The sequence below is a fragment of the Xenopus laevis genome, chromosome 9_10S, assembly GCF_017654675.1.
Source record: "Xenopus laevis strain J_2021 chromosome 9_10S, Xenopus_laevis_v10.1, whole genome shotgun sequence".
In the NCBI taxonomy this organism is placed as follows: Eukaryota; Metazoa; Chordata; class Amphibia; order Anura; family Pipidae; genus Xenopus; species Xenopus laevis.
The window spans coordinates 66,546-91,985 of NC_054388.1; the positions used below are offsets into that span (position 1 = coordinate 66,546).

The 25,440-nt window shown below is 41.0% G+C and overlaps 1 long non-coding RNA gene across 1 annotated transcript in view; it reads left to right on the forward strand.

Moving 5' to 3' along the window:
• Nucleotides 1-2,982: 2,982 nt before the first annotated feature.
• The window catches only part of LOC121399181, a 31,576-nt gene continuing 9,118 nt past the window's right edge, over nt 2,983-25,440 (forward strand). Inside the window, exon 1 of the long non-coding RNA XR_005964796.1 lies at nt 2,983-3,098. This is a non-coding gene — a long non-coding RNA (uncharacterized LOC121399181). The remainder of the gene's footprint in view (nt 3,099-25,440) is intronic.

The window sequence follows — 25,440 nt, forward strand, 5'->3', positions numbered from 1 at the left end:
TCCTTTTGGGGGTATAGTTTTCCTTTAAATAAAGAAAAGTTCCAAAGTTAAATTTCTCCCCAAAATTGCCATGACAACTAAAAACAACCTGCTAAGAATTAATCTCCAACTTCTCCTTAACAAAAATTGAGCCAGTTTTGGGGCATTTGGAGGTCATGACTTAAGGTGCACCCATACATGCAGGGCATCATATAGTTCATAAAATGATATCCTGCATGCATGGGTGCACCTAAAGACGCGGCCTCCAAACACCCCAAAACAGGTTCAATACACAAGAGCAATTTCAGCTGAAAAGCTTAGGGCTGTGCTCTAGGTGCACACCTTGCAGTTCTTCCGTCTTAACACCCCCTTACATGTGAAATACCCCCCACAAACTTTATATTGCTTGAAAGTCCATACCTGTAACTATTCAGAGGCCCCATCCTTGCTTTCCTACATGCAGATCTGTCGGCACAGTTTTCCGTAGCAGTTTGTGGTTTGACCTAAAATAAAGAAAAAAGTTCCCAAAGTTACATTTCTCCACAAAATTGTCATGACAAGAAACAAAACACCTGCTAAGTATAAATCTCCAACTTGTCCTCCTGAACAATATGATGCCCTGCATGTATGGGTGCACCTTAAGACATGACCTCCAAACACGCCAAAACTGGGTCAATATATGAGCCATTTCAGTTGTAAAGTATTGGGCTTCGCTCTAGGTGCAAACCTTGCAGTTCTTCAGTCTAAACACCCCCATTACCTGTGAAATACCCCCCATAAACTATATATTGCTTGAAATTGCATGCCTGTAGCTATTCAGCGGAGCCATCCTTGCTTTCCTACATGCAGATCTGTGGGTGCAGTTCTCCATACACCCCAAAACAGGGTCAATACACAAGAGCAATTTCAGCTGCAAATCTTGGGACTGCGCTCTGCACACCTTGCAGTTTTCCAGTCTAAGCACCCCCTTAACTGTGAAATAGCCCCCACAAACTATATATTGCTTGAAAGTGCACACCTGCAAAAATTCAGCGACACCATCCTTGCTTTCCTACATGCAGATATTTTTGCCGCAGTTCTCCGTAGAACTGCATGTACGGGTACAACTAAATATGCGGCCTCCAAACACCCCAAAACAGGGTCAATACACAAGAGCAATTTCAGCTGGAAAGCTTGGGACTGTGCTAAAGGTGCACACCTTGTAGTTCTTCAGTCTTAACACCCCCTTACCTGTGAAATACCCCCACAAACTATATATTGCTTGAAAGTGAACACCTGCAGCTATTCAGCGTCACCATCCTTGCTTTCCTACATGCACTCTGGGGGCACAGTTAGGGTTAGGGTTAGTGCTCTAGGTGCACACCTTGCAGTTCTTCCATCTAAACAAACAATCGAAACATATATTGCTTGAAATTGCATGCCTGTAGCTATTCAGCGGTGCCATCCTTGCTTTCCAAAATGCAGATCTGTGGGCGCAGTTCTCCGTAGAAGTTTGTGGTTTGACCTAAAATAAAGAAAAGTTCTAAAGTTAAATTTCTCCCCAAAATTGCTATGACAACTAAAAACAAGCTGCTAAGAATCAATCTCCAACTTCTCCTTAACTAAATGATACCCTGCATGTTTGGGTGCAACTAAATATGCGGCCTCCAAACACCCCAAAACAGGGTCAATACATAAGAGCAATTTCAGCTGGAAAGTTTGTGGTTGCGCTCCAGGTGCACACCTTGCAGTTCTTCAGTCTAAACACCCCCTTACCTGTGAAATACCCCCCACAAACTATATATTGCTTGAAAGTGAACACCTGCAGCTATTCAGCGGTGCCATCCTTGCTTCCCTACATGCAGATCTGTGGGCGCAGTTCTCGCAGTGGATGTAAGAATATCCAAGCCACTTGTACCCTTAATGAGACTGCACTAGGCAAATCCATAATGGAAAAGGAGCTTGGAGTCCTTGTAGATGATAAACGTGGCTCTAGCAAGCAATATTCCTCTTACCTATATGTTACCAGCCCAGAGACTCAAAGCATAATGAGACTTCTTTCCCTGGCTGTGCTTTACATACACCCAAAGTCATGTGATTAATCTGTCCCACCCCTAGTAGGTGAATAAAATCAGGTTCCTGAGCCTTTGAGAGCCATTTGACAGTGAGAAGCTGAATGGGAAAGATCAGAAGGAGATTTGTCAGTAACATCACAGTGAGCAACGCTACAATGTTATCCAAAAAATAATTTCCTACCTATAACAAGATGAACTTGTGCATATTAAGATCTTTATATGTTAGGTAAGATTTATGTGGAGTGTATTTTTATGAGATATTTTATAATTTGAATTAAAATGTCTAATGAACAAGTGCAGTTTGATCTCCAAAAACCTGTAGTTGATAAAACTATATGTTACATTGACAATTAAATGTATGATGCAAATGAAGACATTATATATATTCTGGGCTCTCTTCCAAAAGTCAGTTAAGGTTTAGAAACTTTTTTATCTTTTTCTGGCTGTTCAGTGCAGGAGATCAAAGAGAAAGTTGGGACATTTCAGTAACAAACTGGGACTGTAGGTTGAGCTGTCAAAATCAGAACTGTCCCGTGATAAACAGGAGACACTGGCCTAGTGTTGCAGAGAAAAACAAAGATGTGGAAGATTGTTGTTTCTACAGAAACACACTGCTGCAGTTTCCAGAAATCTAAAGTAAGAGTTGGGTTATCAGGTTGTGATCAACAATCACAAGTCAATCACTGTGATTTAATGTTTTGCTAACCCCTTCCCTCACTGCCTAGCCTGTTGTCAAGGGAACTGATTGGAAGTAAAACAGGTTACAATACATTCACATGCTAAACGCTGCTCAGGCTGCTATACTTCTCTGCATGCTCACAGAGAGGAAGGCATACTAAGGCTACTGTCACATGATGTGTAAAATGATGCTGGAGGAAATTACGATTGGTTCCTGATCCATGTGTGTGTCCACTCAGATGTAGGTTTCCTATTTGAACAGTAGGTGGCGCATGGGAACAGAGAGTGCGTTCTGCGTTTCACTTTGGTTTTCATCTACCTTCCTGTGTGTTCTTTTTTCCGGTTTAGGTGCATGAGCAGGAGGTGTAGAGGGATTGCATTGTGCAAGTGAGTGCTCTTTCCATATATATTATATATATAGACGAGTGTAGATTATAAACATATCCTTCCTAAAGTGTCTATTACCACATAGCATTTAATATACATATTTAGACTTATTTGTTATATTCCTTGCCCCCCTGAGGGTAATTACCTATACTGTACAGCACTGTGTACTCTAGTAGCACTATATACAGTTACATATATTTGTTCTATTGATTGTTCCCCCGTGGGTTTTTCTGTAGCATACACTTTGGTGTTTTGATTGTTTATCTTTGTGTAAACTTCAAAGGGTATCAGAATTGAGATTAAATGGCCCCTGCATTGTTCACACCTCAGATTAAAGATGTAAAAGCCCTGGATTGTTCACACTTGTAATCCTATGTATTGCTCACACCCGTAATACCCCTGTTGTTGTGCTATCCACTGGGGGGGGGGGCTTATGAATTTAACCTTTTAACTGCCAGCAAATATGGACAAGTTGGAACTTCTATTGCCAGACTGTTTTTGAACATTTTTTGCACTTTCACTTTAGGGGACTTTCCTGGGGGGGGGGGGGGTCTTTTATTTTACCCACAAAAACAAGATATCATTTTTTTCAGGACAACCTAAGATTTCAAAATATGCTAGAATTTAGTTGTCATTCCAGTCCTATAAAAAGATATGGGCTTCTAAGTGTATAAAAAAAAAACCAGTTTCACATGATACAAACGCATATATCCGAAGCATAATTTATTTTATGCATCAGAACACGGTAGATTTGGAAAGTACTGTGTCTCCTGAACGAGCCAATACCAAATATATATAGTTTTATGGAGATTTCTCACTTCTATAGATCAAAAACTCTGATGCAGTAAACTACTAAATTTCCAAAGCACCGCTCCACAAAACTGCATACATCTGATTTCAAGGCCAAACATTCCACTAACAGTAGGTTTACCCTAAAAACTACCCCTTATTGGAAAGAACAGATTCTAATGAGTTCAAAATGGGTAAATATTTGTACTCCAAATTACCAAGTTGCAATTCTTTCCTAAAGGTTAGCAGTTTTTTATAAAAATGTGTTACATTTTTGAAAAATTACCTCAGTGTCCAGTCTACAGCATCGTATCTCCCACATATCATTATATACCAAGATAAAACATTTGCTGAACAGTTTGATGCCCAATATGCATAGGTGCACCTAAGTATGTGGCGTATAGAGGCCCCAGAACAAAGACATGCATATCTTTCTACTCAAAAGTACCAAGCCGCAAAGCTTTCCTACATTTCGCAAATTTTATGACATTACCGAAAATCACCTCAATATTGCAACTCTGAAGCATCGTATCTCCCACATATTATATACCAAGATAAAACACCCTATATATGAAAGCCCAGGGTCCCCTGAACAGTTTGATGCCCAATATGCATAGGTACACCCAAGTATGTGGTGTATAGGGGCCCCAGAACGAAGACACCCTATACGAGTTATCAGTTCTGGAATTCCAAATACTGCAAAAATCAGCATATTTACAGCATTTTTCAAGGGGCAAAAGTAAAAAAATATATGTTCACCCCAGAAAACCATATACTTTTGGAAAGTACACATTCTAACAAATCTAATATGGGTATGCACATCTTTCTACTCCAAAGTACCAAGCCACAAAGCTTTTCTACATTTGGCAATTTCTGACATTTCCAGAAATCACCTAAATTTTGCAACTCTGAAGCATCGTATCTCCTACATATTATATACCAAGATAAAACACCCTAAACATGAAAGTCTGTGGTCCGCTGAACAGTTTGATACCCAATATGCATAGGTAAACCTAAGTATGTGTCGTATAGGGGCCCCAGAAAGAAGACACCCCATACGAGTTCTGTAATTCCAGATACTGCATAATCAGCACATATACAGCATTTTGCGACAGGCAAAGGTACAAAAAACTACGTTCACCCCAGAAAACCATATATTTTTGGAAAGTACACATTCTGACGAATAAAATATTGCTAAAGCAGTCTTTCTACTCCAAACTTATATACTGCAAAGCAACGCTAAAGGCAGCGGTTTTTATGATATTTCTGAAAATCTCCTAAAAATATTGCAGTTGGTCGCATTTATCCCACCCAATTTCTTACATACAAATGGAAAACACCCTAAATATTGACATCAAGAGTCTACTGAACAGTTTGATGCCCAATATGCATAGATATATCAAAGCAGGTGGGAATGTGCGGACCCCAAATGAAAATAGTGTATAATAATTTTCTCAGCTGTCAATTCGCCTTCTGTGAACATAGTGCCTTGACTGCATATAATGTGCTGTAAGACCCCCTAACAGTACAAAGACCCCCCCAAAACTATATATTTTTGGAAAGTACACATTCTGCCAAATAAAAATATGCTACAACTGTCTTTCTACTCCAAACTTACATACTGCAAAGCTACGCTAAAGGCAGCGGTTTTTATGACATTTCAAAGAATCGCCTACAAATATTGCATACAATTAGAAAACACCATAAATATTGACGCCAAGGGTCTACTGAACAGTTTGATGCCCAATATGCATAGATATACCAAAGCAGGTGGGCACGTGCGGACCCCAAATGAAAATAGTGCATAAGAATTTTTTGGCTGTCAATTCGCCTGACTGCATAAAATGTGCCGTACAGTACAAAGACCCCCCAAAACCATATATTTTTGGAAAAGTACACATTCTGACGAATTGCTAAAAATGTGTTTCTACCCCAAATGATCAAGTGTAAATGATGCTAAAAAATGACATAAGGAAAAACAATGCAAGCATAAAACTGCAATAAAAATAACAAAAAAACCAAATACAATTAGGAAAATCAACGAAATAACTTATCTGAAAGCGTGGTTAGTGGTCATAATGCTTGATCCAGTAGTCATGCTGTGAAATCTAAAGTTTTTAGGGAAATAACATAAGGGAAACTATAGAACAAAAAAAAAAAGTAAAAAAACCCTATAAGTGTGTTTGTGTATGCATGGATGTACAGCTCTAAAAAGTGTATAAATATGTGCATATGTGTATGTGAGTGTGTAAATATGTGCAAAAGTGTGAAAAATAAAAAAATCTGAAAAAACCCCCCTACTTTTACTAGTATGTGTACTGTGTATATGCAAATGTCTGTAAATGTATGTAAATAAGTAAAATAAAAAAAGGGGCACTTTCTGGCTCTAGATGAAGCGGGGTCCTTTTCAGTGCTGTAGGGTGCAGGATCGCTGAGTCACTGCAGCAGGAAGTGCATGGGCGGCGCTGGAACACGTGAGCTGCTGGTCCTGCGACAAGGAAGCTGTTGCTGCGTCTCTGTGCGACCGTGGAGTGGAGGATCGCCGATCTGCTGCAGGTATGCTCGTTGCCTAGGGGGTTCTGCTGCTGAACCACTCCTCTCTGCACGCTGATTTTGCTGTGCGTGCAGAGAGAGCGCTGTTTTAGTACAGAACGTAGCTCCTACGTTCTTTCACTTAAAGCCTTTTTTGTAAAAGAACGTAGGAGCTACATTCTTGGCAGGAAAAAGGTTAAGGGTATGTCTTAATATGACTTTTTCAGATGAGTGATGAATGCTATCCCTGCAGTGAGCACCAACTATTTAGTTTTTTTTTTGTGTGCTATCACCATTAATGTGGGTATGGTCTTAACATTTTTGTGATAACATGGATGTGGTTTAAAGTGGGTGCAATTTAAAAAGGGGGAGCAGTAAACTGTATTCCATTATCGGCCCTCCACCATGAAGACCAGAAATATTTCATCCCTCTGTACCACAGAAGTTGATAGCACTGCCCTAGACTAATAAGGTTATAGTTATTTAAACAAGATCCCTTTTATTAGTTAAATAGGGTATATGACAGAGATCTGAATGTAACCAACAATATAAGGTAAATGATAAGAAAGTAATATAAACCAGTAACATTAAGTCACTATTGATGCTGCCCCTAGTATTTTTCTGGGATATGTGTTGCAGTGTCAATAATAGAAGCCAGTTTTGACCACTCTCTGTTTTAAACCCTCTTCCAATTTAAACCACACGCATGTAACCACATTAACAGTGGTAGCAGACCGGAAACAAATGGTGTTCACTGCAGGGATATCACCCATCACTCATATGCAAAAATGTTTATTAAAGGGGTTGTCCACCATTTAGTATAATGTAGAGAGAGATATGAGACAATTGGTTTTCATTTTTTATTATTTGTTTTTGAGTTGGGATTTTTATTCAGCAGCTTTCCACTTAGCACTTTCTGCAATCTAGTTGCTAGGGTCCACATTTTCCTAGCAACCATACATTGATTTGGGTAAATGACTGGAATATGAAGTGGATATGAGTAATAAAAACTTGCAATAACAATACATTTTTTAGCCTTACAGAGCATATGTTTTTAGTGACAGACGTATTTGAAAGCTGGAAAGAGTAAGAAGAAGAAGGCAAATAATATAAAAACTGTAAAAAATAAATAATGACAATCAATTGAAAAGTTAATTAGAATTGGCCATACTATAACATATTTAAAGTTAACTTAACGCTCAGATAACCCTTGGGGGGCGTGGCCAGTGCGTGAACGTAAGCACGCGCGTTTTTGTACAGCTCCGTATCCGGCGCCACTCTACCCTGGAAAAACAGCAGTTCCAGGGCGCTTTAAAGCGCAAAACCCAGCCGACGTCAACTGCAGGCATGTTCCGACGCAGAACCGAACAAGTCCCTTAACAACTCACTGCGTTCTATGGGTCTCCGCCAAGGGCACCGCTCCGTGGAGAGAGTCAAGATGGCGCCTGATCCACCTCAGGCGCGTCTTCACCAGCGCGTATTGATGCTGAAACAACACAGCATACAGTTAAGTACACGGAGGTAACGCAGGGCATTACGGAGACAAACCTGAAAGCCATATTAATGCATGACACAGACACTAAGCGAGCAGTGCAGGAGTTAAAGACTGAGCTCCAAGTCATAACTGAGCGCACTGACCACCTTGAATCTAAGATGGCGGATTTGGTGGAAGTGCATAATACTATGGCAGACATGGTGAAAAATCACGACTCAGAGATTGACAAGCTGCAAGCTAAAATTGCAGATATGGAGGACCATTCTAGGAGGAACAATGTCAGGCTTAGGGGAATACCTGAGGAGCTTTTACAACCCCAGCTGTGTCAATATGCTCAAGACCTTATATTAAAGGCTCTCCCAGAAACCCCTGCGGATCACCTCATTATGGACCGTATTCACAGAATTCTTAAGCCTAAAAATGCACCAACCGCTGCGCCCAGAGACGTTATCCTAAGAATCCACTTCTACCATATAAAAGAAGACCTGATGCGCTTCACCAGGCAGCATAACTTCATTCCACAGCTTTATGAAAAAGTACAGGTTTTTGCTGACCTATCGGCGGCAACTTTGGCTAAGAGACACAAGCTTGCAGTCATTACACAAGCGCTACGCCAAAAAGAAATACCGTACAAGTGGGGATATCCAACCAAATTAATCATCCAGTGGCAAAATTCCACAACAATTATCACAAGTGCAACGGAGGGAAAAGCAGTATTAACGCAGTGGAATATTCCAGTTGAAATAGAGCACAAACCTCACCTAGCGCAAAGTAATCTGCACATGGAAGGGGAGTATAGCAAAGTCAAGACTTGAGTGTGCATTCCACAGTGCTACAACAACCTTTAGCCCTGGGTCATACACACCCAGAATGACCTCCCAAGCACCAGAGTAAGGTTAAAGGAAAACTATACCCCCCAAACAATGTAGGTCTCTATAAAAAGATATTGCATAAAACAGCTCATATGTAAAATCCTGCTTCATGTAAATAAACCATTTTCATAATAATATACTTTTCTAGTAGTATGTGCCATTGGGTAATCATAAATAGAAAATTGCCATTTTAAAAAAATAAGGGCCATATAGTTTTCCTTTAACTGTGCTCTTAACAACAGATCCCAATCACTCCCCCCCCTTTTCCTTTTCTCATATTGCTAGACTGTCTGCGGAGCTAGACAAGAACGCAAGGAGAGACCGGCCCACAAAGGTGGCCAAATTGTACATATGTTATGTTTTTGATACTTTGTTTCTTTTCACTCTAACCTTTCCTACCTTTCTTTCTATTTAAGAGACTGGCATGTTCTATGATGTTTTACTGATTATTGCTACTACAGGATCAGCCAAATGTTCGCATCATAGCAGAGCATTGAATCCAAAATGGGGTTAAAATGTTTTAGTGTTAATGCGATGGGCCTAAACAACCCCCGCAAGCGTTTATTAGCATTAGCAGAATGTAGAAAGAAAAATGCAGATCTCGTCTGGATCCAAGAAACGCATTTTCAGACAAAGGACCAAAGTTCAATTGAAAATTAAGCATTACAAAATGATAGCAACAGCAACTTTAGCTAAAATGGCTACTCTTTTTTTTGTAGTTGGACAAGCTCTAGCCATAACGAGCGTAAAACATTTGGCTGACCCTAAAGGTAGATGTTTAATGTTATTTGTACTATTAATCAACAACAATATACCCTGGTGAACCTGTATTCCCAGAATACGGATCAAAATGCTTTCTTAAAACAAGTACTGGTACAAGTGAGCAGCCTTGAGCAAGATACGGTCATTATAGGGGGAGACTTTAATAATATACTAGACTCAGAAATGGACAGAACCCCACAGGCAGAACTACTCCCCCCCCGCACTACTGTAGTATAGTCCTCAAGAAATCCCTGGGTTTCACTAAACTCTTGGCACAATACAATCTCTATTATATATGGAGAGTGCACAACCCTACAATGAAGGACTATACCCATTACTCAGCCCACCACAACTCTTACACTAGAATAGATCTATTTCTAACCCATCCTCACACGCTCCAGCGCACCTCTAAATGTGCCATACATAAAACAACATGGACAGATCACTCAATAGTTGCATTCACAATGCAGGAACAATATCAATTCACCACGAGACCACCATGGAGACTGAATGACTCTCTTCTCTCTGATAAGAATGTGGTCCATCAACTAGAGTCAAACATTACTGATTTTTTCACTATTAATGATAGCCCTGAGATCACAGACCTTAATCTCTGGTGTGCCCACAAGGCAGTGATACAAGGTCAACGGATTAGTATAGCCACACATAGAGCCAAATTAGCTAGATTGAAGCAAGAACAACTCCTAATAAAAATAAATGATCTGGAGAAATTAAAACGCATTGCACCCTCTCCCGATATAATTGTCTTATTAAACAGACTTAAGGACTTGAGGAAGTAAACCTTCATATTTTGAGTAAATGTCAGAAACAACTTACAAAACAATTGCCCCCCTTGCACTTATTGTTTTATAAGTGGTTAAACGCCCAATTTATGTTATAGTACTTGTCTCTAGTATATCATTAGTAAATGGCGCTACCATTTAGATAATATATATTTTTCACATTTGCGGAGGAGCCCAAACCCTATTTAAACCTTCAGAAACGCAAAATTCACTTATGCCCCTGAAGAAGCCGGTTCTCCGGTGAAACGCGTTGGGTGGCATAGGTAGACGGTGGGTGACAAGCTCCCACACGCTCCCTATGTAGCTAGGCAGAAAAACTCTGGGAAATAAACGGAAGGTAAATCTGGGCGGCTGGTTGCAGCTAGACAAAGAGTATAGCAACAAACTTTGTAGTATAGACTCTGAGCCGACAGCTTTTTGGTGGTCAAATGGAAAAATATACATTATCTAAATGGTAGCGCCATTTACTAATGATATACTAGAGACAATTACTAAAACATAAGTTGGGCATTTAACCACTTATAACGATAAGTGCAAAGGGGGCAATTGACCTGTACCCTATTTAGATCACACTTGTGTGGATAGTGGCTGATTGGTTATCAGTTCACTGTTTCCCTACCTGTCCATCCTATGTGTTTTTAACTTTTTTGTATTTTTATGGACATGGTCCAGCATCATTGAGGTGTACCCCCAATGGTGTGTCTTGTGTATACGACAGCGTGGTCTTTTTATGTGAGATAAATAAAAGTTGAGTTTTAATTGCCAAATTACTTCAGCACCTGAACTAGTTAACTGGAGGACTGCACAATGGATACGAAAGCCATGATGTATTCCATTTTGTAACTCCTCAATTGTTACTTATGTTTGTTACATTTACTATTATTTAACTTGCGGGTGCACTATTACATTGTATTACTTTTCTGTTACTCTATAAGCAAGTGTCGATCAACAACATGCCCCTGGCCCGGACGGGTATACAAAAAGGTAGTATAAAACCTTTGTCTCACTAAAACCCCATATCTTACTTTAGCTTTTAACCCAGCAGCAGCCACCGGGAAGTTTCCCCAGGAAATGCTGAAATCCTATATATCAACGATACCCAAACCAGGAAAAGACAGTACTAGATGCCCCAATTACCGTCCGATTTCTTTACTAAATGGAGCCCTAAAGATATATGCCTCTGTCTTAGCAACTAGAATCCAGACAGTACTGCCCCAGTTAATAAATAACGGCCAAACAGTATTTGTAAAAGGTCGTCAATTACATGATAATACTAGACGACTCATTACCCTAATCCAGCAGTTGCAGAAAGACAACATACCATCTCTTATATTAGCACTAGACGTCGAAAAGGCATTTGACTGGGTAAACTGGTTATACCTTAAGCTAACCTTAGAAGCGTTTGGATTTTCTTTTACAATGATAACCGCTATTATGGCCCTTTACTCTGATCCAATAGCACAAGTAAATGTGAATGGATTTATGTCAACCACTTTCCCCCTATTGAATGGAACTAGACAGGGATGCCCCCTCTCGCCTCTAATTTACATTCTGAGTATGGATCCAATGGCCCATGCTGTACGAAGCTCACAGAGGATTAGAGGCATAACTATTGGTCCCCAGGAACACAAAATACTTTTGTTTGCAGATGATATTGCTTTGACATTTACTAACCCTGCAATTGCTTTACAGGAATTATTTGACCTAGTTAAGCATTTTGGCACCTTGTCATACCATAAGCTTAACGTTACTAATACACAGGCTATGCCAATTTGTATGCCTACCATGGATATTGATGCACTGAAACCCAAATATGACCTAGACTGGCAGCCTATAGCAATTAGCTACTTGGGAACCAAAATTACAGCGGGCCCTAACAGTCTTTATCAACAGAACTATGCTACACTGCTTAAAGACCCTCAAACTACTTTACAAACATGAAAAAACACTTGTGTGTCCTGGCTAGTCAGGCTTAATGCGGTGAAAATGCTAGTCCTATCAAAAAGGTTGTACAAATTTAGGGCGCTGCCTATCCCACTCTATACCTCCTTTTTTCAACAACTACAAAGACTACTGTAGGCATTCATCTGGAATCACAAGAAACCGAGAATTTCACAAGGAATTATGCAAGCTCCTAAACAAGAATCCAGTCTGACCTGCACAAATATACAACTATACTATAGAGCTACTATTTTGGACCAATTGGCCAACTGGCACCTACCCCAGGTGTTAAGAAATGGGTAGACATGGAAGATTGGATATATAAAAATAACTTTGGCCATACTGGGAAATCTCATATCTGGACTATGGGGAGACATCATCGAACAACAATGGAGAATTTACCCCCGTCGATCCGTGCAACAATACTTACTTGGTACGCAACCAGGGCAAACCCCAACCTAACCAAGCCGATATGTTCTTTAGTATCGCTCACCAACTTGGAGGAGAATATACAAGACTTAAATTTAAGGAAATGGCAGAAACTGGGCTTCTCACAAATGGGTGAGCTATACGATCGAGATGGATTACAAACATTCTCCAATTTACAAAAGAAGCTACCTGCTGACCAACTTTAGACTTATTTGAGGATACAACACTACCTTCAGATGAATAAATGGCTGGGAGCACATCAGCCAATCCGGTTTAAACTTAACTGCTGGGTGCCTACACAGAAGAGCAAGGGCAACACGATTATCTACAACTTGCTATTAATGAAAAATGCGGATAAACCCCTGGCAGAGCTTGAAAGATGGCAAGCCGACCTCCAAATTCCCTTAAGAGTGGATCTTTGGCAATACCTTTTTAGACAAACCTCTAAGTTTCCAAAGCACTAAACCACCATGAACTCACTATTAAACTTATGTAGAGATGGTATATGACACCGGAAAAGAACCATAAAGCCTTTTCGAACTCATCCAATCTCTGTTGGAGATGCCAACGAGAAGAGGGGACCCATGCTGCATATCTGGTGGAATTGCCCGATTGCGCACATTTCCTGGGACACAGATGTCTCATAGAACAAACCACAGGCATACCCATTACACTCAGTCCCGCGCTGTCTCTACTGAATTTTGAGATTCCCCATAGAGACAAAAGTCTCAAAAGAACAATAATGCAAGTTCTCCTGGCAAGCAGGAGCTTATTAGCACAACATTGGAAACAGAATATACTACCCTCCCACAGAGAAATAGTTAAAAAAGTGGAACATATTCAATTGTATGAACGAACATTCTACTACCATCAGCTCAGGACATGAAAGAAAATATCAGAGCGGGGTATATGTAATAGTTTCTGTGGAAAACTTTAGTAATATGCATGTAATATGGGAAGCATACTCAAATTCATGATTTACCTCATTTAAGTAGCTGCCAGCTCTCCATCTCCCCTCTTTCCTTCTTCTTTCTCCTCTTCTCTTTCTTTCTCTTTGGTTTTCTGAAATGATGTAAAAATGGCAAAAATTGTTAAAAAAAAAAAAAGAAGCTAAGATAACCCTTTAAGTCATATTAAAAACATACCCGTAAATCCATATACCCCCTCCGCCACTATAGATGGTACAGCAACTCTCAGAACATAATTAAATACCTAATAAAACCCAAAAGAGGCTAACCTGCGCCAGGCAAGGTGTGGTAGAGTTCTGTGCAGAACCAATTTTTGAAATATGAACACGACCCACGACCTGCAACCCACATTCTTACCTGCTTCGACCCGCAAGTACCTTATCCGCAACCAGATCGGCGACCTGCTGACCATCAAGAAACAGGAAGTGTAATTTTAAACCGGAAGTGATGTCATTAAAAGTATGGGAGATCAGAAAAAAAGTTTCTGAAACATATGTAAAGGAGTAAAACTCACTATTGAGAAGACCCGCAAACCCCACAGAACCGCTGACCCGCATCTATACCCAAAAGTTCTACCCGCAAGTTACAGGCTTATTTGTGGGTAACCTGCTGGAACTGCTGCAGGACTCGAGTGTGGTACACAGGCAGCATAGGGTAGAAGGAGTATAGCACACACAAGGAGTGTAGGGCAGGCAGAATATGGCACATACAGACAGAGTAGTCTCCTTTCCTGCGTGTACCCAGAACCTTTGTGTGAGCTCAGGTGCAGCACAAGTGGCTGATCTCAGCAAAGAAATGCCAGTTTGCATTCTTGCTCCAAAATCAGTTGCACGTGCCTATAGACAACACAATGGTTCCGGGTGCAGGCAGAAGAGGAGGCTAATGCCTGCGCAGGGACTGATTTTTTGCAGGCCTACTTTAGCCCCTGTATGATACTAACTTAAACCCCAGACACGTGTATTTACCGAGCGTTTTGGGGGTGGTCGTGCTGTGGTGTTGACCGCCGTGTATACGCTAGCGATGTTGTGCCATAACCTAAGCTTAAACTGCTAGCCTTTCTTTTTTTAAAAACTGCAGTGCGAACCATGTCAAAAATGCTCGGTAAATCCGCATGTGTGTCCGGGGCCTTACAGTCTAAGTCTGAGGTCTGTTAAAAATGCCAGGACCAATCTCTTTACTGATCCATTTACAGTGCACACAAGATAAGCAGTCACAGCAGTCAGAAATTTACAGGGGGCCATGGGTCGGATGCAGCTCACAGACACTGCTTTAAAGGGGTGCTTCACCTTTAAGTTAACTTTTAGTATGTTATAGAATTTCAAATTCTTAGCAACTTTTAAATTGGCCTTAATTTTTTCTGTTATAATTATTTGCCTTCTTCTTCTGACTCTTTCCAGCTTTCAAATGAGGGTCACTGACCCCATCTAAAAAATGCTCGATAAGACTATAAATGTATGTTTCTGTCAAAAACAACCCACGTGACCCTCTGGTCCACACTCCACCAGTGTAGGGATAGTCACTGCAGCAGGTATAAGGGCTTGAACACAGGCAGACATCCCAGAACTTTATAAGGTTTTATTGGGGTGCAGCTGTCTGGGAAGCTGTAAAGCAGTAAGGAGAACTTTCAGGTACATCACAGGCCTGCAGGCCACCTCTTGTGTGGAGCTAAAGCACTCAGTAACAGAACAGTGATGGTACACTGGCTTTTACATAACAGAGAGCAGTTTATAACAATCAGGTGACAGTGAGAGGATTACAGCAGGCAGACATTTTAGATGCCATGTGCTCGGCCTGTCTCCATTACACACTTTTTGGAATATGTTACACACTACTAAACTGTTAAAAGCATGAAGTTGCTATAGCTGGAGGTAAAACAAGTTGCTTCAGCAAAGAAATAACCCATAAAATCAACTGTAAAACGTTTGAGGTGATTAGAGCAGTAACAGACATCTTACCTCTTCTGTGGAGCTAAAGCACTGAGGAGGGGCCAGACCAAATGATAGGATATACATGGGGGGTAAGGGAAAGTCCATTAAGGATTATAGTCTGGTAAAGATTCTGCTCAGTCTGTGGCTATGATTTCTTTCCACAGAAGTTAGCTGCTCTGTTAGAAACTATTTATTTCTTCATTAGAACCTAATAAACAGTAAAACTTTCAAACTTATATTCTGTTGCACTCCTGGTCAGTATTTTGGTGCAGTCCAAGTGATTGCACACGGTCAGGAATTTAACCTCTTGCAGATCTGAGATATTTGGTGAATATTCATATATTTAAGTTAATTGTGTTACATTTAGTTATTGCTACTTTTTATTACTCATCTTTCAATTCAAGCCATCTCCTATTCACATTCTAGTCTCTTATTCATGTCTGTGCATGGTTGCTATGATAAGTTGGAACCTACCAACCGGATTTCTGTAACGACAAAGGGGAGAGCTACTGAATAAAAAGCCCAATAACTAAAAAAACACAATAAAACATGAAAAAATTACAAATTGTCTCAGAATATTAATTTCTACATCATACTAAAATTGAATTTAAAGGTTACATAGCTACATAGACAAAGTCCATCAAGTTCAACCCCTCCAAATGAAAACCCAGTAGTGAAAACCCAGTCGAGAATTTCTCAACCCGCACCCGACCCTACCCCGCCCCCCAGCCTGCTCCTGCCGTCTTTTTAGAGACCCGTGCCCGCTGTGCCCCACAGTGATGTCACAAAAGGGGTGGGCGGAGGCAGGCGGAAGTCTATAAATTCCTGCGCCGGAAGCCTGCAATACTAGGTCACGGGTGGGGAGAGCAGGAGAAGAACTCGACCCACACCCGCCCCGAAGATTTTGTGCAGGAATCAGGGTCGGTCCAAACATCACTATAACCCAGCATCCATACACACACCCCTCCCTACTGTCACATAAATTCTATATACCCATATCTATACTAACTATAGAGTTTAGTATCACAATAGCCTTTGTATTATGTCTGTCCAAGAAATCATCCAAGTCCCTCTTATAGTCATTAACTGAATCATCACCCGGCAGTGCATTCCCCAACCTCACTGTCCTCACTGTGATGAACCCCCTACTCCTTTCCATTAAATGAAACTTCTTTTCCTCTAGTCTGAAGGGGAGGCCTCTGGTACGTGATTCTCTTTATGGTTAAAAAGGTCCCCTGCTATTTGTCTATAATGTCCTCTAATGTACTTGTAAAGTCTAATCATGTCCCCTCACAAGCGCCTTTTTTCCAGAGAAAACAACCCCAACCTTGACAGTCTCCCCTCATAATTTAACTCTTCCCTCCCTCTAACCAGTTTAGTTGCACTTAGTCTCTGCATTCTCTCCAGCTCATTTATATCCCTCTTAAGGACTGGAGTCCAAAACTGCCCCCATACTCCAGATGAGGCCTCACCAGGGACCTATAAAGAGACAGAATTATGTTTTCATCCCTTGAGTTAATGCCCTTTTTTATGCAAGACAGAACTTTATTTGCTTTAGTAGCCACAGAATGACACTGCCCAGAATTAGACAACGTGTTATCTACAAAGACCCCTAGATCCTTCTCATTTAAGGAAACTCCCAACACACTGCCATTTAGTGTATAACTTGTATTTATATTATTTTTGCCAAAGTGAATAACCTGCATTTATCAACATTGAACCTCATTTTCCAGTTTGCTGCCCAGTTTCCCAATTTACATTCCTTCATTTAACCAGTAACCTTCTGTGTGGCACTGTATCAAATGCTTTAGCAAAGTCTAAGTAAATCACATCCACTGCCATCCCAGAATCGAGGTCCCTGCTCACCTTCTCATAAAAAGAACCCTTCAAAATGCTTTGATGTCAGACTAACTGGCCTATAGTTTTGAGGCTGAGAACCGAATCCCTTTTTGAATAGCGGCACCACATTAGCAATTCCCCAGTCTCTCAGCACTATGCCAGACCTCAATGAATCCTGAAAAATTAAGTAAAGAGGTTTGGCAATCACAGAGCTAAGCTCGCTAAGTACCCTGGGATGAATACCATCTGGCCACGGACCTTTGTTTATCTTGACATGTTCTAGTCTCTTTTGAATTTCCTCATGTGTGTGAACCATGCATCATTAGTTGTATTACTAGAATTGGGACTATTAACCCTTTGCCTGCCAAGCACGTACGCTGTACGTTCTGGCAGGCAAGGGCTCAGACTGCCAAACACGTACCTTGTACGTTGTTTGGTATTTCCTGCTTTCTAAAGTGATCTGCGGCTCGCAGGGGAAGGAAACAGCCGCAGATCACTTTGCAACCCCCTAGGCAACGCGCACCCGGTCCTCGATCCCCTGCTGGCCCCACCGATCGACCCCCCACCCGACCCCAAGATCCGCCGACTACCCAAACACTAACCGTGTCGGATTTCAAGGCACTTTTCTTTTCTTCTGTGATCTGCGGCTCGCGCTGCTGGGAAAAGCCGCAGATCACTTGCCAGCCCCTTAGGCAACGAGCTCCGGGTCCTCAGTCGCCTGCTGGCCCCACGATCATTCCCCCACGTGACCCCCAAGCAGCGCCAACGTCAGCTGACACGTGGCTGCTTCTGGGGTAAAAAATCCTGCCTCTCAGCACCGCCCCCCTTCTTCTCTGCTGGTGCTGATCTGCCTGGGAGCCTTCCTGCTGCGGACCTCCAGTTGTGTTCAAGAGGGGGAGACTTTGCCTATCCCCAGGTACAAAATTTACTTTATTACACTTTGTTTTTATCAAACTTGTTTTTTTTTTTTTTACTTTTATCAATTTCTCACTTCTTTCCCCCACTATATTTGTATATTTGTACACCCATATACCCACACCAATACTCACATATATACACACACCTTTGCAAGAGTATACACCTGCATAATTATATTTATTTGCTGTCATTTTATCATTTTCGCTTTTTCTGTGATTTTTTTTATTGAATATTCTGTTCTGTTTTGCTTATGTATCTTTAGTATAGTTTTGCTGTTTGGTGCTTTGGTATAGAAAGATATATTTTACTTTGTTTGATCCGTCAGAATATGTACTTTCCAAAAATATATGGTTTTCTTGGTTTTTTTTACAGTTTGGGGCTCTTACGGCACATAACGCACAGTTGGGGCTCTCTTTTCAGCAGCTGAGTTGGCCGGCGTGAAAATTCAAATGCTCATTTTTCATTTTGGGTCCGTACACACCACACACTTTGGTAAAGCTATGCATATTGGGCATCAAACTGTTCAGTAGACCCTTGGCATCAATATTTATGGTGTTTTACAATTGTATGTAAGAAATTGGGTGAGATAAATGCGGCCAATTGCAATATTTTTAGGCGATTTTCAGAAATGTAAAAACAGTTGCTTTTATCGCCAAATTTAGGAAAGGCTTGCGACTTGGTACTTTGGAGTACAAAGACATGCATACCCAATTTGGATTCGCAGGAATGTGTACTTACCAAAAATATATGGTTTTATGGGGTGAACGCACTTTTTTCTACCTTTGCCCCCCCCAAAACAATGTAAATGTGTTGATTTTGCAGTACCTGAAATGACAGACCATATGGGGGTCTTTGTTTTGGGGCCCCTATACGCCACGTACTTGGGTACACCTATACATATTGGGCATCAAACTGTTCAGAGGACCCCAGGCTTTCATATTTGGGGTGATTTGTCTTGATACCTAAAAGTATGTGGGTAATACAATGCTGCAGGGTCGAAATTTTGAAGTCATTTTTGGAAATGTCCCCAAAATCACCAAATTTAGGAATGGTTTGCGGCTTGGTACTTTGGAGTACAAAGACATGCATACCCAATTTAGATCCGTGGGAATGTGTACTTTCCGAAAATATATGGTTTTCTGGGGTGAACTTACTTTTTTCTACATTTGCCCCCCTCAAAACAATGTAAATGTGTTGATTTTGCAGTACCTGAAATGACAGACCATATGGGGGTCTTCGTTTTGGGGCCCCTATACGCCACGTGCTTGGGTACACCTATACATATTGGGCATCAAACTGTTCAGAGGACCCCAGGCTTTCATATTTGGGGTGATTTGTCTTGATACCTAAAAGTATGTGGGTAATACGATGCTGCAGGGTCGAAATTTTGAAGTCATTTTTGGAAATGTCCCCAAAATCACCAAATTTAGGAATGGTTTGCGGCTTGGTACTTTGGAGTACAAAGACATGCATACCCAATTTAGATCCGTGGGAATGTGTACTTTCCGAAAATATATGGTTTTCTGGGGTGAACTTACTTTTTTCTACATTTGCCCCCCTCAAAACAATGTAAATGTGTTGATTTTGCAGTACCTGAAATGACAGACCATATGGGGGTCTTCGTTTTGGGGCCCCTATACGCCACGTGCTTGGGTACACCTATACATATTGGGCATCAAACTGTTCAGAGGACCCCAGGCTTTCATATTTGGGGTGATTTGTCTTGATACCTAAAAGTATGTGGGTAATACGATGCTGCAGGGTCGAAATTTTGAAGTCATTTTTGGAAATGTCCCCAAAATCACCAAATTTAGGAATGGTTTGCGGCTTGGTACTTTGTAGTAGAAAGACATGCATACCCAATTTAGATTCGTGGGAATGTGTACTTTCCGAAAATATATGGTTTTCTGGGGTGAACTTACTTTTTTCTACCTTTGCCCCCCCCAAAACGATGTAAATGTGTTGATTTTGCAGTACCTGAAATGACAGAACATACAAGGGGTCTTCGTTTTGGGGCCCCTATACGCCACGTGCTTGGGTACACCTATACATATTGGGCATCAAACTGTTCAGAGGACCCCAGGCTTTCATATTTGGGGTGATTTGTCTTGATACCTAAAAGTATGTGGGTAATACGATGCTGCAGGGTCGAAATTTTGAAGTCATTTTTGGAAATGTCCCCAAAATCACCAAATTTAGGAATGGTTTGCGGCTTGGTACTTTGGAGTACAAAGACATGCATACCCAATTTAGATCCGTGGGAATGTGTACTTTCCGAAAATATATGGTTTTCTGGGGTGAACTTACTTTTTTCTACATTTGCCCCCCTCAAAACAATGTAAATGTGTTGATTTTGCAGTACCTGAAATGACAGACCATATGGGGGTCTTCGTTTTGGGGCCCCTATACGCCACGTGCTTGGGTACACCTATACATATTGGGCATCAAACTGTTCAGAGGACCCCAGGCTTTCATATTTGGGGTGATTTGTCTTGATACCTAAAAGTATGTGGGTAATACGATGCTGCAGGGTCGAAATTTTGAAGTCATTTTTGGAAATGTCCCCAAAATCACCAAATTTAGGAATGGTTTGCGGCTTGGTACTTTGTAGTAGAAAGACATGCATACCCAATTTAGATTCGTGGGAATGTGTACTTTCCGAAAATATATGGTTTTCTGGGGTGAACTTACTTTTTTCTACCTTTGCCCCCCCCAAAACGATGTAAATGTGTTGATTTTGCAGTACCTGAAATGACAGAACATACAAGGGGGGGTCTTCATTTTAGGGCCCCTATATGCCACGTGCTTGGGTACACCTATACATATTGGGCATCAAACTGTTCAGAGGACCCTAGGCTTTCATATTTGGGATGATTTCTCTTGATACCTAAAAGTATGTGGGTAATACGATGCTGCAGAGTAGATATTTTGAGGTGATTTTTGGAAATGTCACCTAAATCACCAAATTTAGGAATGATTTGCGGCTTGGTACTTTGGCGTAGAAAGACATGCATACCCAATTTGGATTCGTTGGAATGTGTACTTTCCGAAAATATATGGTTTTCTGGGGTGAACTTACTGTTTTCTACTTTTGCCCCCCCCCCAAATCGATGTAAATGTGTTGATTTTGCAGTACCTGAAATGACAGACTATATGGGGGTCTTCATTTTAGGGCCCCTATATGCCACATGCTTGGGTACACCTATACATATTGGGCATCAAACTGTTCAGAGGACCCTAGGCTTTCATATTTGGGGTGATTTGTCTTGATACCTAAAAGTATGTGTGTAATACGATGCTGCAGGGTAGATATTTTGAGGTGATTTTTGGAAATGTCACCTAAATCACCAAATTTAGGAATGATTTGCGGCTTGGTACTTTGGCGTAGAAAGACATGCATACCCAATTTGGATTCGTTGGAATGTGTACTTTCCGAAAATATATGGTTTTCTGGGGTGAACTTACTGTTTTCTACTTTTGCCCCCCCCAAATCGATGTAAATGTGTTGATTTTGCAGTACCTGAAATGACAGACTATATGGGGGTCTTCCTTTTGGGGCCCCTGTATGCCACGTGCTTGGGTACACCTATACATATCGGGCATCAAACTGTTCAGAGGACCCTAGGCTTTCATATTTGGGGTGATTTGTCTTGATACCTAAAAGTATGTGGGTAATACGATGCTGCAGGGTAGATATTTTGAGGTGATTTTTGGAAATGTCACCTAAAGCACCAAATTTAGGAATGGTTTGCGGCTTGGTACTTTGGCGTAGAAAGACATGCATACCCAATTTGGATTCGTTGGAATGTGTACTTTCCGAAAATATATGGTTTTCTGGGGTGAACTTACTGTTTTCTACTTTTGCCCCCCCCCCAAATCGATGTAAATGTGTTGATTTTGCAGTACCTGAAATGACAGACTATATGGGGGTCTTCATTTTAGGGCCCCTATATGCCACATGCTTGGGTACACCTATACATATTGGGCATCAAACTGTTCAGAGGACCCTAGGCTTTCATATTTGGGGTGATTTGTCTTGATACCTAAAAGTATGTGTGTAATACGATGCTGCAGGGTATATATTTTGAGGTGATTTTTGGAAATGTCACCTAAATCACCAAATTTAGGAATGATTTGCGGCTTGGTACTTTGGCGTAGAAAGACATGCATACCCAATTTGGATTCGTTGGAATGTGTACTTTCCGAAAATATATGGTTTTCTGGGGTGAACTTACTGTTTTCTACTTTTGCCCCCCCCAAATCGATGTAAATGTGTTGATTTTGCAGTACCTGAAATGACAGACTATATGGGGGTCTTCCTTTTGGGGCCCCTGTATGCCACGTGCTTGGGTACACCTATACATATCGGGCATCAAATTGTTCAGAGGACCCTAGGCTTTCATATTTGGGGTGATTTGTCTTGATACCTAAAAGTATGTGGGTAATACGATGCTGCAGGGTAGATATTTTGAGGTGATTTTTGGAAATGTCACCTAAAGCACCAAATTTAGGAATGGTTTGCGGCTTGGTACTTTGGCGTAGAAAGACATGCATACCCAATTTGGATTCGTTGGAATGTGTACTTTCCGAAAATATATGGTTTTCTGGGGTGAACTTACTGTTTTCTACTTTTGCCCCCCCCCTAACGATGTAAATGTGTTGATTTTGCAGTACCTGAAATGACAGACTATATGGGGGTCTTCCTTTTGGGGCCCCTGTATGCCACGTGCTTGGGTACACCTATACATATTGGGCATCAAACTGTTCAGAGGACCCTAGGCTTTCATATTTGGGGTGATTTCTCTTGATACCTAAAAGTATGTGGGTAATACGATGCTGCAGGGTAGATATTTTGAGGTGATTTTTGGAAATGTCACCAAAATCACCAAATTTAGGAATGATTTGCGGCTTGGTACTTTGGCGTAGAAAGACATGCATACCCAATTTGAATTCGTGGGAATGTGTACTTTCCGAAAATATATGCTTTTCTGGGGTGAACTTACTGTTTTCTACTTTTGCCCCCCCAAAACAATGTAAATGTGTTGATTTTGCAGTACCTGAAATGTCAGACTATATGGGGGTCTTCCTTTTAGGGCCCCTATATGCCACATGCTTGGGTACACCTATACATATTGGGCATCAAACTGTTCAGAGGACCCTAGGCTTTCATATTTGGGGTGATTTGTCTTGATACCTAAAAGTATGTGGGTAATACGATGCTGCAGAGTAGATATTTTGAGGTGATTTTTGGAAATGTCACCTAAATCACCAAATTTAGGAATGATTTGCGGCTTGGTACTTTGGAGTACAAATACATGCATACCCAATTTAGATTCAGGGGAATGTGTACTTTCCGAAAATATATGGTTTTCTGGGGTGAACGTACGGTTTTCTACCTTTGCCGCCCCCCAAAACAATGTAAATGTGTTGATTTTGCAGTATCTGAAATTACAGAACAAACGGGGGGTCTTCCTTTTGGGGCCTCCTATGCCACATGCTTGGGTACATCTATTCATATTGGGCATCAAACTGTTCAGTGGACCCAGGATTTTATATTTGGGGTGTTTTACATTGATACCTAATGATGTGTGGGAGATATGTTGCTGTAGAGTGGAAGCTTTGAGGTCATTTTTCAAAAAATTCACCAATTTCTATAAAACACTATAACTTTAGGAAACAATTGCAACTTGGTGGTTTGGAGTACAAAGATATTTCTACCCATTTTTGATTCACCAGAATCTGTTCTTTCTAGTAATGGGTAGTTTTCTTGGGTAAACCTACTGTTAGTGGAATGTTTGGCCTTGAAATCAAAAGTATGCCGTTTGGGGAGTGTTGCTTTGGAAATTTGGTTGTGTACTGCTTGTAGATTTTGAGCTATACAAGTGAGAAATCTCCATAAAACTATATATATTTGGTATTGTCGCGTTCAGGAGACATAGACCTTTCTAAATCAGCTGTGTTCTCGTACATAAAATGAATGATGTTTCTGATATATGTGATTGTTCTTCGTGCAACATGATTTTTTTCATTTTATTTGACACTTAGAATCCAATATTTTTTTAGAGAAGTAGAATTACACCAAAATTCTTGCATATTGTGAAAGTTCAGGTTGTCCTGAAAAAAACAATATATTGTTTTCCTGGGTTAACTAAAAGACCACCCCAGGAAAGGCCCTTAAAGTGAAAGAGTGCAAAATATCTAAAAACTGCTTGGCAGTAGATGTTCGCATCTAGGACAAAACGGCTGGCAGGGAAAGGGTTAAGAAGGAAACCTTCAATAACTGGTTCCTCGACAGACAAAAAATATGAATTCAGAATCTGTGCTTTTATTTTGTTTTCATCTACCAACTGACCCCCCTCTGATATTAAAGATCCCACCCCTTCCTGCTTCATTTTAATTAGCTATTAACAATAAACCTCTATAATTCACCAATTAGCAATGGAGGCTAAGTAAGTTGTACTTCCTATGCAAAACACTATCCTTCCAGGTGAAGAATTACTTGAGGGCATATTTCAGCAATCAGATTAACTCTCTTGGGTTAATAAGTACACAGTTCCCCAATAGTGTAATATGTTGGCAAGATACTCACAGTCTGTGCTCCTGATTCACTGGATCACTTTGAGTAGCAGATATGAGGTGAGATGATGCCGGGAGCTCTGTTCTCAGGCAGCTGTAATCACCTGGGCCTCCGTGTAGCCTTCCAATCTGGGACTTTCCTACTACACAATCAGACTCCTGCTCCCTTTCAGGCTAGCACTGAGAACAGATCTTTTACAGGTGTCAGTCCAAAACTGGGATAGCAGGGTGAGCTTCTCTCCAGGCTCTCTCTCTCTCTGTAGCAGCTTCCCTTGGATCAGGATCTGTGCTGGTGGCTCCCTCTCACACTGTTGCAGCTCTTTCTCCCAAAGCATGCACAGCAGATACACAGTAGCCAGAATCTCCCTTGCGCCCCATAGCTCTCCTCTTTTATACAGTAGCCAGAGTGCAGTCCCTCCACAAACATTAGGTGCCCTTTTTATGAATGTAGTAAAAGGATTCTGAGCTCTGTTGCATGATGGGAATTGTA